Source organism: Mesoplodon bidens (assembly GCF_964165515.1).
Source record: "Mesoplodon bidens genome assembly, chromosome: 9".
Taxonomy (NCBI): Eukaryota; Metazoa; Chordata; class Mammalia; order Artiodactyla; family Ziphiidae; genus Mesoplodon; species Mesoplodon bidens.
This window is the reverse complement of record NC_138166.1, coordinates 103,771,256-103,786,119: the sequence shown is the minus strand read 5'-3', so window position 1 is coordinate 103,786,119 and position 14,864 is coordinate 103,771,256. Positions and strand designations below refer to the sequence as shown.

The window sequence follows — 14,864 nt, the reverse complement described above, 5'->3', positions numbered from 1 at the left end:
CGCAGAAAATCGTATTTATTCCCGCGTGCATCTGCAGCCTTTTTCTGTCACTAAATATTTTGCCCGAGGTGCCGAGAGCAGAATTAAATGGGGAGTTAAAACAGAAATCGGCGAACGTCAGGCCAGGAGGCACAGGAGCCTTCGCCTCGCCGTGCTCGCAGCCACCTCGCTCATCGGCGCCGTGTGGTGCGCATTACTCTCTGCAAGCAGTTCATCATCATCAGAGCAGCCCGCCAATTCCCGCAGATCAGCACGGGAGAACGGGGCCGACGCACCCCTAGATTCCTGGGATGGCCACCAGGGGGCAGCATCCCTCCCCGTGTCCTCAGGGAGGAGACAGGAGTCTGCGTTTGATTTTTATTCCACGGCATGACCACTCAGATGTTCATTATAACCTTGCTGGCTGCTAATTTGCAGCGTCTCCAAACACCGATAGATCGCCTCAATTCTCCCGTCCTCCTTTCTTTATTCTGGGGGCAAAAAGTCAACAAATGCATCTCCAGTGGCGGGCGAGTTTTCAGTAGGAAATTGTCAAGAAGCTGCTCTTGTAGGGTGGGCACCCAAGGCCTTTGATGGCCCTTTCATGACCACCTGCAAATCCGTCTGCCGTGTAAAAGCAACTCGGCCACTCTCCTTGTCATTGTCCCACGTGAGGGGCAGTGTTTGAGGACTCCAGCGATGCCAAAAGGAGCCAGCCACACTGTGGGCAAAGAAAGTCCTCAAACTTCTGTTAAATCTCTCTTTCTTTGGTAAAATCTCTCTCTGTCTCTTTCTGTCTGTCTCTGCGTTTCTGTCTCTGTCTCAGTTTCTCTCTCTCTCTCTCTCTCTCTCTCTCTCTCTCTCTCTCTCACACACACACACACACACACACACACACACACACACTCCTTCCTCATCTCCTGCTAAATAAGCATCATCTGTTTTAGTGTCATCTGCTTTGGGAGATCTCAGTGCGGGAAAAATCACTTCCTTTTTCCCGATCCTGTTATCATCTGAGTCAGAGTCAGTCAAGCCCCATTACCCAGCGAAGGCCAACTCCCTGGCAGCCTGAAAGGTTTCCTTTACATAGTTTTCAATTCCCCCTTCAGCTTTATGTTCCCTTAATGTGATTTTTCCAGATTCAGTTAAATTTACAATGAAACAAAAGTAATTATATAAAACTCTAGCACATAGAAAGAGACCCACATGGCCCAGCCTGAGTGGAAAGCAGCTGGACATCGTGGCAGGTGGCGAGACCCCTGCCTCACCTGGTCTTCTGCAAATCTCAGCCATGACCACTCAGGACTGTTTCTCATTTCCGGCTTTCAACCCACATGGTCTCCAAGGTGCAGTGTGTTATGCTCCCTGCAGAGTCCAAGGAAACCTTCCTTTGGCCCAGGAACAGAGGGGGACTCCTGGCATGCTGAGGACCTGGGGAGGACTTGCCAGGCGCTGAAGTCTGTGTCTCTGTCCCTAAGTTCTGGGAGCTCTGACCCCAACTCCCTTTAGGACCCAGAGCCTCCTCAGTGCAAGGCAGGTGGAGAGGCCGGAGGCTGGAAGTGCTGCCTGAGTGGAAGCAGCCACGGTGCCAGGACAGGAGGGCACTGCCCGCCCACGCCTGCCGTCTGCACCTGGCTCATGGGAGGCGGGGGAAGCACCACTCGTCAGACTTTCCCCCGTGGTGTAGGCGGGCAACCACGGGTTTTCTAACCATCAGCGTTTCCTCAGCTATTTCATAAATCTCCCCCTTAGGACAAGCTTATGTTGGCTGACATCTTACAGGATCTCAAATCTACAAGCGTGCAGTGAAAAGACAGAAACTGGAGAAGAGACTGGGAACCACGTACTGATAATATCATGAGAGAAGGAAATTTGGAAGATGTTTAAGGAATTAGCTCTTGAATTAATTGATTAGTGGTTGCTTGGTTTTCCGATTTTCATATTTTTACAATCTTAAATCAGAACAGGTCATTCTGCCAAAGTGTCTAACTGGTGCTGAAGATGTGTACCATATGACTCGGATGTGATTAAACACCATCTTGGTGCATGTGGTTCCAGAATCAGTACAGGGCATGGGCCAGGGCTAGGTCTCACAGTATCTTCTCATGGAATGGATTCTGTTACATGCAAATTCCTCACATCTGTGTAGGGACACGGGCACAGGGATTTGTGGGGGGAACCCAGCTGGCGGGAAGCGGGGGGAGAATTAACCGTTAACGGAAGTCATGTGATAGGGACACGAAGAAGTCAGAGAGTGATTAAGACAGTCTGAGCCAGACACTTAAAAGAACTGAAAAAATAAGGGTGCAGAGTGGATCTAGAACCTTCACTGTCCTGAGGGCTGGGCAGGGCCTGCTTCCTTCTTGAAGTGACACCATAACCTCCTGGAAAACCGGGCCCCTTCCCCGGAACATCTATTTAAAACCCCGACACCTTCCGTGCTCCTGTCCCCACAGCTGTTTGGTTTTTCTATGAATAAAGCAAGGGTCAGATGTACGTATTCCTACAAAAAGAACAAGGTGCTGGACGGGTGTTTTCCATTAAGAGCTGCAAGGTCACTTCCGCTTTGGGTACAGCCGGCACCTGGCAGTTTCCCGGCTTGGGTGCCTATTTTCCATTGAACGGATGAGCCATGGTCTTGGGAGGGAGGTGCTGTGTCCCGGGGAGGGGCTGACTCATCAGCTGGAGCCAGAGGGAGCAGATGCTGCTCGCCCTGGGGATGATGGGCCCTGGGCTCTGGGACCTGCTCTGGGGCTCAGAGCCACAAGCGTGTGCAGTGGAGACACGGGGCCTGCGTGTCTGCCCTCGGGGCCAGTGCAGGAGTCACTCTGGGATAACCCGACACCAAGACAGTGACCTTCCCAGGACAGCTCTCCCGCTGCTGGGAGGCTGAGCACGAAGGTGAGGCTGACCTGAGACCTATGCCCTGCAATCGCCCTCCAGGCATGGCCCCAGTTCATAGAATCAGAGGTAAGAGGGCATCTTCTCCATGACTCCACGTCCAGGTGGCTCTGACATGGAGACGCTGAGCAGTCACCTCACCCCCGCCACCCCGCACCTTCCCAAGGGCAGCCCTGAGCCAAGAGGAAAGTTATACTGAAAATGAAAATCTTATAGAAAGAAAGGAAAAAGGGGGTAAAAGGAAGAGAGGAAGGCTGCTTCCCTGAGCGCAGACAGTTTCCCCCAGGGGCAGGGAGAAGGCGGGTCAGGATCCCCTGAGTATCGTACGGTCCTGTCGGGGGAACGGGGTGGAGCAGGAGACAGAGGCGCCCCGTGCTGGCCCCCCACCCTGCTGTTCGCCCCTCGCACCCACCAAGGAAAGCCGCGGACAGGTCAGCAGCTCACCACAAAGTCACCTGGTGCCAATACTGACTTCATGCTGCACGGCATGCTGCACGTCCCGGCACTGACGTTTAAGTACGAAAACATAGCGGGGTGGGGAGAAGCGTTATGGAGTTCACTGCACCATGTTTGCAGACCAGGGAAAAGGAACTAAGGCCCAAAGAGGTTAGGAAGCAGGTACAGTGGCGAAAGAGCAGAGGCAGGAATCTGGCCTCTGAGCCTCAGATGAAGTTGTTTCGAGCACATACAAGCCTGGAGCCTGATGTGTCTCCCGTCAAGCGTTTGCTGTTTGCATTTTGGTGGAACGTATTAACAAACTCTCAATACTAGGGCAAATGGTGTCCCATCATTACGTGATTTAAGGAGGCAGAAAAGACGAAAAGGAATTGGAATTCCCAAGAGCATCAAGATTTCAGCCACCGATACCCAAATTTCATTAAGACTCTACATCAAAAAGATGAAGATGTGTTTATCTTAATCTCACAATCGATGCATAATTAAAAAGCTTTAAAAATATAACCACTGAACATCATATATTATTTATCAAAATCTCTCAGGATTAGGTAATTAATTGTGAGAAACACTTCTCAAGACCAGTGGGAATTCTTCCCACACGTTTAGAGAACGTTTTCCTCTCAGACTTCTCTTATTTCTGATTTTTAAATTTCACACTGAATTAAAGCAATCAGTTATTTTTCTGAGATACTAACAAGGCCCACGCTGGAGTATCAAGTGCAGACTCAGCTTCTGACTCTGAGGCCCCGGGGTTTGCAGTTAACCAAACAGTGTCACAAAACGACCAGCTCAAGGGGGCCTGTCCCTCCTGGGGCCTCTCCCCTGCAGTTGGGTGCTGTCCACTGGGAACCACAGCCATTAATTTACGGAATCCAAGGAGACGCCAAGAAGAAGGCAGCTGGCCACAAGGCACAGGTGACACTGACCAACCTTCCATGGAAGAGGGAAACCCACAAGCTAGTGAGTCTGAGGACTTCCCCCAGCTAATTGAGTGTCAAATAAGGTGAGTCTGCAAGGACAGCCTCCAGCTGTTTCCTGAACGGCCCAAGGCAGGGACATGGCATGTCCGTCTGCAGCAGCTCGCTAACGTCACGTGCACTCTGAGCCGGCAGGTGGCCCTCACCCGGCATCCCCCCTCCAAGGTCCCCACACCTACCGGCATCCAGCGCGGTGGCATCAGCCTTGCAACCACACTGGTCCCACAGCACTCCCTGGCCGCCCTCTGAACCTGACCCTCCATCTCCTCACCGACTCTGAGAGATCCCCCACACCCCTGCAGTAACTCCCCTTCTGCTCTGGTCCCAGACTTGGGGTCTGCTGTTCGCCGTCCAGATGTGGAATCTTCAGTGTTGCCTCTGCCGTGCCTGGGTCTCCTGCTACTGGCACCACTTCCTGGGCCCTGGCACCGAGTCCTGGATAACGAGTTATGAGCAGGACTGCCTGCCAGCGTCACCTGCAGGCCGAGTGTGTAACTGCCAGCGTGCGTCTCTCCAGAACTGAACCCCCTTCTCCACTAGCGCGCTGGGCTGGGCTGCCTGCCCACCCGAGAGGAGGGCGGCCCCAGCAGCCTGGGCCCCTGAGTGACCACGGGGAGCGTGCCCCAGCCCCGCCTCCACCCTGATGCGGGGTGCGGTGAGGGGCATGAGTGGTTCCCCTCGTTCTGAATCAGGGAGGTGGTGTCTGGTTTGCTTTGTTGGTTTGCTTTTGTGATTCCCAGCCTGACCTCAGCTATCCTCTTCCCCCTTCTCTGACCAGGCTTATTTTAGTCCAGGGAGGATGCTAGGTTGCAAAGCATAGGTCACAGGCCCTGCCCTTAGCACTGAACTTGAGGGGAAATTCCAGATCGGAGTTCGAGTATCTGATCTCCCAAAGCTGTTTTCACAGTCAGGGCCCTCACCGCTGGCCCGAGTGTCCCGGGTCAGAATACCGTTCCTTCCTCAGCTGGCACAGCGGTCGGGCCCTAGCTTGGGCCACATCACCTTTTCAGTGGAGAACCTTCAGGGTAACACCAGGAGATTGACCAGCCTAACACCTTATCCCCACAACTGGACAGTCCATTGATTACATAGTTTAAATGGCAACTCTCAGCCTGAATGCTTCCGGGAGGCAATAAGATATAATAGTAATTAAAGTCCAAACCGTATGGTCACCATGGCGATCAGAAGGGTGCTGGGAACATGCAGGGAAACAAGGAGCCATAACGAGGAAGATCACGAGCCGTAAGTCTCTGCAAGCTTCTGCTGGGAGAAATCCAAGGCCACAGCCACGGCCCTTAACCCGCTGGAGATGCTGTGCTTTGAGGTGTCTGGGTCCACCTTCCCGTTAAAGACACCTCCGCCCCTTCATGGCAGACCTCGTTCCATGCCAGGCACACGGACATCTGAGACTTTGCCATGTCCGACAGTAGCCCTGGCGGCAGGGCAGGCAGGCGGGAGGTTTATCCTTGTGAACACTTCACAGCCATGTGCTAATACGCGATCACACGTACTGGCAAGCTCACGTGGTTCTACCTGTGCTCTCACGGATATGCTCTCATCCAACCTCACACCAATTCTTTGGGGAAGGTATCTGAGCTCTTACTTTTCAGGAGAGGGTTCGGAGGGCCAGATAAGATACGTGACTCCCTCAGGGTCACCGGGCGGCTGAGTGGCAGCTCGGGGACTCACACGCGGGCCTCCTGGGCTCTCACATCTGCACTCTGAGGAGCACCTTGCACGGAGCTGGGGGTGTTGAAGGCTGTGGAGCGAGCAGACCATGGTCCACTCATCACTTGGGCATCAATCAAGCCTATTTTTAACCTGCAAGAAGTTAATGCAGCTTTTTATACACACAATGGGCATGTGGTTAGGAGGCCAAGTTGGAACCGCTCACTGGCTGTGTGACCACTGAGAAGTCACTGAACATTGCTGAGCCCAAGTTTCCACAGCTGCGGCAGGATAAGAGCAGCGCCTTCTTCCTGCAGAGGAGTCGATAGATTCATTCCTGTTTAATCGTGTCAGGCGTGCCATGGAAGAAACAGTCCCAGTTAAACATTCCTGCAGTAGGCGAGCCACGGCTGGCACTTTGGGAGCTGGTCTGGAGCTGTCGGCTGCAATCTCACTCCCCTTGGCCCCTGGTAAGGGGAATGCTGCCATTCTTAAAGCCTCACCTGATTCCTTTACCTTTGGGGATAAAAAGTGAAGCTCGTAATTACAATGAGATTAACAGTTCCTGCTTTTCAATAATCAGGTTGTTATTTTTGCTGAAGGAAGTTTGTGGAAGTGGAAGTTCTGATGATGATAGTGAAAAAAGGGAGGCCAGCTGATTCCCTGGGAGGGTTTCTGCATCTGAATTTTGGAGCCAAGGCAGCACCGTGAGGACAGGTAAGCAGTGCCATGTGTAGGGACCGTCACAGTTGGGAGATGTGCTGGCGGGAGAGGTTGTGATGGAACTTGAGGGGCGCAGGAGGAAGTGGAGGGCCCAGATATGGTTGGACTGGTCCAGGGGGCGAGGAGACCCTTGGTGGCCAGTTAGATGTAGGCTGGCCATGACCTTCTCCCCACGCGCCTGACAATCTCATTCCCTGCCTTAGACCACTGTTCTCACGCTGATATGCACAGAAACCTAGAAACCCGAGGACGTCTCTCTTGGGGTCAGAGAAAGCACAGAAGGCAGGAACACAGACTGAAGCACCTCGTCCACCTCTATGTCCGAGCTGAGTGGGTCCCCACTGAACAGCTTTAGCCTTTTCTGTGTCTCTCTACAAGGTAAAATCCACCTGCTACGCAAGTCAAGGTCATTACTACTTCACAGAGCTGGAGGCAAGGGCTGTGCAGGAAACTCGTTCCTTTCACTTACATTAAATACTGAAAGCGCTGAGTTACTGTGCAGAAGGCCCTGCCATCTGGAGCCACTGCTCCACGGCAGCACCTCCCGGGTCCGGGGGCTTTTCCAGAGGCTGATTACATTCAGGCATTTTCGTCATCACTTTGACATTCATATCCTTCTTTAGAAGCCATAGATGAACTGGAATATGATTTTTAAGTATTTAATTTCTACAGGCCATCCTGAAGCACACTTTTTACTGAGGTACAAGATCTTTGGTGCTCATAGGTTAACCAGCTGTCTGGTGTCGGTGACAAGTGAGGGATGTGACTCCAGCTCGGTGACTCTAAATGCAGACAGCAGGTTCCAGGAAGATGTTCATATCTGCACAGACGTCCTCTCCAGGTTGAGTAGGAAGCCATGTACTTCTTATATAACACATTATAGACAGTAACTCATGAGTGAATAGATTTTAACAGTCTTTGAAACCGGTACTGGAGGAGAACGGACTACACATTAGTGCTCCAGACTGCTGGCGATGCCAGATGAGAAAATGAGGTGCGTACATGCTATGTGACTAATTTTTGGAGTTACAAGATAAAGTAACAGTAGTTTTAACAGCAACAGCTGCAGTTTCCTAGTCCCAGGCACTGTTCTAAGAACTGTACACGTATCAGCTCACTTAACTTCCATGATGACCTTAGGGAACACTGATGACCTTTACTCTTGTTTTGCAGATAAGAAGACAGACACAAAGAGTTCAGGACTCACCCAGGTTGACCTAGCTTCCACGTGGTGCAGCTACGATTCACAGGCAGGCATGGGTGCTGCAAAGACCCTGCCCTTTACCACGGCTCTGCCACCCGTACACGAGAGGGCTTTGTAAAGCCAATCACAAGCTTCTGCCCATGTCCTGATAGAGGTTTCCTGGTCTGACCAAGAGTTCCCATCATGTAAATCAGAGAAGTAACCAACACTAAGTCCAAAGAACTACAGATCTGTGCTGTGAATAACAGCATACAGAACTGACCATGATTCTAAGTCCACTGAACTCCTGGCCACGTAACTTTCTTTAAAGCCATCAGCCCAGTGGGAATGATGCACGATGGGCGTGTCAATTCCCTTCATCTACCACCAGCATGCAGTTTGCTAGCAGCTGAAGTGCCCTAACCAGGTACTTCAGGACATTAGCATTTGAAGAACTCAATCAAGAATGTACACTCCAGTGTGTGGCTCTATAAGCTTTGCAAAATATCATGAGCCAAATGTATTTTAGGGAGTTTTAAAAACAGTGCAAGAGGCATTAGAAACACTTTCTCACTGACAAAGATTTGGTGTGCAGTATGTCCTCGACCTACACATGACAGTCCCAGCCGAGGGCTCTTCACTAGAGGCCTGTGGCCACGGGGGATCCCACTGGCTCGGTCCACTGACGACCTGTACAAAGTGGGCAGCGGACACAGTGAGCCTAAGTGTACAAGTCAGCACACACAGCTCACCGAGCATCGAATAAACCACAAGTTTACGTTAAATCCAACAGGCACGTCCCGTGGGAAGTATTACTTAGCAATTTCACTGCAGGGAATTTAGAAAGACTGGGGTGCTCTGGATGATCGGGGAAGGACTCTTTTCTTTACGGGGGAACAGTTCCCGTGGAAAGCACACATATTCAAATCACCCCACAAACCTCCATAAGGGCTTCAGTCGTAATAACATTTCTTCCCATGACAGCCACTCCCCCAGTCAACTCCCTGCCTCCTTGAATAATCCAAATTATAAGGCGTGGAGTCACACCCAAAACAAAGTCAGGAAAGAATTTTAGTTCATCCACCGGGGCCCCCCTGGCCTCTCGCTGAGGCTTCTCAGAGCACCTCTGTGGAGAGAAAACTGTAAGGTCATTAGTGCTGACTCTGAGAGATACTTGAAGAGACAGTGTTAAGAAAAGCAAACAGGCCTCAGCCTCACCCAGGCTTTGCAGCCTCTGGACAAGAGTCTGAACGTGAAGGGCAAGGACCACGTGACCAGGCTTGCGTGTCAAATGGGCAGCTCTGAACGACTCTAGCTTAGCAAAGCTCCCGCGACTTTCATCGCACCAGCGTGAACAGGCTTTCTAGAGCATTCTAAGCTTGGAATCAGGATGCACTGCAAGTGCCTCCACCGGCATCAGCCCTGGGAAGGGGGCCCAGCTGCACCCCAGCTCCTCCACACCAGCCCCAAGTGAACCCGGGCAGTCAGCACGGGGCCGGGGCGGGGGTGCTGGGGGCTCCCGGGCAGGGGGGCAGAGGACAGAGCTCCATGGGGACCATGGCCCACGGGGCAGCCGGCCCTCAGGAGCACCGGGACTCCGGGAAAGGGGAGCAGGCGTGCCAGGGAGGGAGAGCTGAGGGCCGCGCAAGGGCGCCACAGAAGCGTCCGGTCCTCTCGTGCCTGTCCCTCTGGTCACTGTCAACCAGGCACTGCCTGACGGCCTAGGTCCTGAAGCCAAGCAGAGGAGCTGACACCGAGCAGCCAGCAGAGGGCCTTATTCAGCATCACTGCCGCCGACTCTCTCGTGGCGAGGCTGCCCAGCTGAGCAGCCTCCCCGCATCCAATCACGTTTCCAAGTACCACCAAGCTCTGGACTAGTTCAGGGTAAAATTCATCCCGGGGTTTCATCCACACCAAACCAGATATTAAATAAATGCCCTCCAGGCACTTCTCGGCTCTCCCTGACATCGCAGCCTGAGGGCGCCAGGCTGTGCTCTGTGAACACCTTCTCAAGTTCACTGCCCCCACCCTACCTCCATCGGGTCTCAGAGGAGTGGAGGTGACAAGGACTGGTACACACGTGGGGAGAGAGCGGTTCTCAAACGAGCCTGACACACTCCAGCTTTCCACTGGGGTATGAGCCATTTCATGATAATGACATATCACTGAATACTGATATTTATTTAGGATTACGCATATGACTGCTTTGGCAATAGAAGTGTGCAGGTGTCCTAGTTCAGTGGAAACATGTAATGACTTAAAGTTTCATTACTGAAAAATTATTGGCCCAAAATTCTGTGCTGTGTACCACTATACCTCGTGTGTATGCTGGCAACGATGAAAATGAAAATACTGAGTTGGCCAAAAGGTGCGTTTGGTTTTTTCCGTAAGATGACTCTGGTAGTGCTTAGTTATCTTTAACTTCATTCGAAACACTATTGGTAGATTGTGACAGCTTCATATCAGTGTGTATTTAAAAAAGACTTATGAAAATTGGTGAATTTTTGTGTAGCTACTTTAATATTGAAGATGGAAGAAAAAAAGGAACATTTTCCGTACACTATGCTTTATTATTTCAAGAAAGGTGAAAATGCAACTGAAACACCAAAAAAGATTTGTGCAGCGTACAGAGCAGGCGCTGTGACTGATGGAACGTGTCAAAAGTGGTTTGCGAAGTTTCGTGCTGGAGATTTCTCACTGGACGATGCTCCAGGGTCAGGTAGCCCAGCTCAAGTTGACAGTGATCAAATCGAGACATTAACTGAGAAAAATCAACATTATACCACACGGGAGATAGCGGACATACTCAAAATATCCAAATCAAGCACTGAAAATCATTTGCACTAGCTTGGTGATGTTCATCGCTTTGATGTTTGGCTTTCACGCAAGTTAAGCAAAAAAAAAAAAAACTTTCTTGACTGTATTTCCGCATGCAATTCTCTACTTAAATGGAATGAAGATGTTCTGTTTTTAAAACAAATTGTGATGGGTGATGAAAAGTGGATACTGTACAATAATGTGGAACGGAAGAGATCGTGGGGCAAGCGAAATGAACCACCGACAACCACACCAAAGGCCAGTCTTCATCCAAAGAAGGTGATGTTGTATATATGGTGGGATTGGAAGGGAGTCCTCTATTATGAGCTCATTCTGGAAAATGAAAAGATTAATTCCAACAAGTACAGCTCCCAATTAGGCCAACTGAAAGCAGCACTCGACGAAAAGTGTCCAGAATTAGTCAACAGAAAATGCATCATCTTCCATCAGGATAATGCAAGACCGTATGTTTCTTTGATGACCAGGCAAAAACTGTTACAGCTTGGCTGGGAAGTTCTGATTTATCCGCCGTATTCACCAGACATTGCACCTTTGGATTTCCATTTATTTCGGTCTTTACAAAATTCTCTTAATGGAAAAAATTTAATTCCCTGGAAGACACCTGGAACAGTTCTTTGCTCAAAAAGATAAAAAGTTTTGGGAAGATGGAACTATGAAGTTGCCTGAAAAATGGCAGAAGGTAGTGGAACAAAAGGATGAATATGTTGTTCAATAAAGTTCTTGGTGGAAATCAGAAATGTGTCTTTACTTTTAGTTAAAAACCAAAGGCACTTTTTGGCCAACCCAATAATATAAACAAATAGCAGCAACTGGAAAATACAACCATCTCTGCAACACTGGTAACCATGAGCCTTTCATAAAAATTTGGACAATCCAGCTCTTTGCCCATAAGCCTACATATTAGGAGCTTTGCAAAACTGCTAACACTTGCATGGAAGTGCAAATTCTTAACAGAAACTTCCTTTCTGACTTCTCAAAAAGCTAGTAACATCTTTAGTTTCTGGATAACCAACTTTCGTAAACCTTAAAACAGTTTGTAGGACACTTTCGTCTTTATTCCCATATTAAAATCAAAGTTCTATGTAACTCCATGACATCTGCCCAGAAGAGTAAAATAAAGACATGCACTTTGCTTATCAAGATCAGTGTGGCCACCACGAGGCAGGGCATCTGGAAAGTCAGTGAGATACACGGTCTGAGGGTGCAGGCAGTGCCGCGGGTGCAGGCAGTGCCGCGGGTGCATTTCCGTGTGTGGGGCTTGAGTCAGTTAATTGGGGACGTTTCCTACTGAGTGCATGTAAACCTTTGGTCCAGGGATGGAGATTCCTGGCAGTCCCCAGGTCTCCTTCTTCTCTCCCTCAGTCCTCGATATTCTGAAACGCTCAATATGTTCAAAGTTCCTTTTTGGGGAACACAACAAATCAATATGGCATCTGACTGCCAACAAGCCTACGGGCTGCAGGGTGGCTTAGAACTTATATAGCTTCGTTTCTCCTCAGAACTAACATCTCCAAGCGAGTCAGGCCCCCTGCAAATGCTGTCAGGGTATTTTCCCCCCTCATCTTTTTTCTCCTTTTTTTTTTTTTTTTTTTTTTTTTTTAAGGAGCATGTGGAAGTGAAGCAGTTAAGTCACAGATTAGAAAAAGGCAATCTTCAGAGTTTACCTTCCAATTATTAAAAAAGGAACCAAGATTCCCCAGAGCTCTCACGCTCCCAACTTCAGAGATCGAAGCGTCAGCATATGTAACCTTCCAGGGGACAACACTAAGGAGATGAAGCTGCTACATCAACTGGGATTGATTTAGAATATCTGGGGCCCTGTTATCACACCAACGCAATTCTGTGTAAATGCCTTGAGGAAATATTTCTTTTCAACGGATTTGCTGAAGCAAAAGCTTACTTTGACTTGCAAGGCAATGAGCTTTTTATTTTATTAGGAAGATACTAAAACAGACATTCTCCATCTCCTGGCGATGGATTTTTGAAGGAGATTATTCCTAGGGCAGGTCTAGGTCCTTCTAGCCAGGACTTCAGGGACCTCTCTCTCTTAGGGGTCATTGGATTGTTATTGCCCTGATCGCCCTGGAACTTGGGGCCTGCTGCTCATAAGGCTGTTTGTGCACAGGACAGTGGAAGCACGGTAGATATTGGACAGTGACCATTTTGTTCCAGTGACACCCTCGTATGAGCCCAATAAAACCTCAAGGTCGATTCTCCTGGGGCCCAGAAGACAGCTCAGTACCGGAATCTTGGGTGCTCTGAGCAGCAGCAGCCATGCTGGAATAAACATGGGACTTCCAGGGAGACCACACTAAGAGGGATGGCCTAGATGGGTGCCCACATCCCAGCATTCTGTTAGGAAGCCAGCTGCACAGAAATCAGGATGGCAGGAGCCTCTGGAAGGGAAGCTTGGGTTGAGGGGAGACTTGACTGGAAAGGGGCTCGGGGGGTGCTTTCTGAGATGATGGAATGTTCTATATCTTTTTTTTTTTTTTTTTTTTTTTTTGGCCACACCACATGGCTTGCGGGGTCTTAGTTCCCCAACCAAGGATTGAACCGGGGTCCTGGCAGTGCGAGTGCAGAGTCCTAACCACTGGACCGCCAGGGAGTTCCTGGAATGTTCTATATCTTGATGGGGCTGCCCAGTGTATACTTTGTCAAACCCATGAAACTGTGTCTTTATAATTGTGCATTTTACTGTCTACGACTTACGTCTCAATTTAAAAAAATGGAAATCAAGTCAACCTTGTGCTTCAGTGACTTCAGTGAAATCACGATGGGAAGCAGGACTAAGCATACAGGTCTATCCACTCTGTCCTTTAGGATACATAAGCCCCTGCAATGCAGAACCCAGCTTGAGGAATGCACAGCGCTGAGGAAACATGGTATTTTCTGGGCCTGATCATGCCCAGACCCTGTTGGGGGTCCCCTGACCGCCCCCCACCCTTGCCCCAGCCCAGCACAGTGAATTCTTCCTGTGATCATGTGGTCTCAGACCAGTAGGCTGACAAGAGCACAAGCTGTTCATCAGCCCAGTGCTGGGCTGCGTCGGCATCCTGTTGACATCTGCGTTTCCAGAAAGGGGACAGTCCTGCACTTGAACAGTGATACTCCATGATACATCTCCCCTAACCTCGTGTAACCCTGGGCAGATGACTTACCCTCACTGCGCCTCCTCTGTGAAATGTCCATAACAGCACTCATCTCAGAATGCTCTCATGAGGGCGTTATGGACTGGATGTCTGTGGCCCCACAAAATTCACGTGGAAGCCCAAATCCCCAATGTGATGGTGTCTGGAGGCGGAGCCTCTGGGAGGTGATGACGTTATGAGGGTGGCGCCTCCGTGGTGGGGTTGGTGCCCTTCCAGGAGGATGAAGACACCAGAGCTTCCTCCCCATGACTTCCTCTCCCTCCGGCATGTGAGGACACAGGGAGAAGGTGACCGTCTGCAAGCCAGGGAGAGAGCCCACACTAGACACCAGCTCTGCTGGAGCCCTGATCTTGGACTTCCCAGCCTCCAGAACTACGAGAAATAAAAGTTGCTTAAGCCGCCCAGTCTGTGGTGTTCCTTATAGCAGCCTGGACTAACGTGGCGGGTAAAGGAGGTAATAAAAAGCACTAAATGCTTAGCATAGTGCCTGGCAACTAACGGCAATCAATACAGGACTGTTATTGCTACGACGAAGTTGTCATTAATGTGGAGATGGGTTATAAATGCTTAAGAAGAGAGCTTCTCACTCAGCTTTTTAGTCACTTACTAATGCATACCGCTGGAGTCCTCTGGTGCCAGAGGAAAACCAGCAGCAGAAAACGTCCGATGAGGTGGATGCACACAGGCCAGCAGGCCACCCTGACGTGTTTCTTTTGGAAGCTTTACCCTCTGATGTCTTTTCCGGCTCTCCCCTCCCCAGGCAGAACCAGGCACTCAACCTCTCAGAAAGGGAGCAGGAAACCTGCACGTCTGGGATCCTGCCTGTCCCTGGAGCCACCCCCCAGCACAGCACAGGGTTGTGGGATGCCCTGCCCACCTGGCCACCAGGTGAGTACTCAACACCGCAGGCCCCCGAGGGTCGCCTCCTGCTCCCCGAGGCTCCACAGTCTCTTTGTAACTTAGCAGAACCTCAAGAAACGGAGTTTA

The 14,864-nt window shown here is 50.3% G+C and overlaps 1 protein-coding gene across 5 annotated transcripts in view; it reads right to left on the bottom strand.

Annotated features, from left to right (window-relative positions):
- DPP6 (dipeptidyl peptidase like 6) overlaps positions 1 to 14,864 on the bottom strand; it is a gene marked incomplete at both ends in the record, with an annotated part of 1,069,187 nt that overhangs the window by 142,006 nt on the left and 912,317 nt on the right. The window lies entirely within an intron of this gene.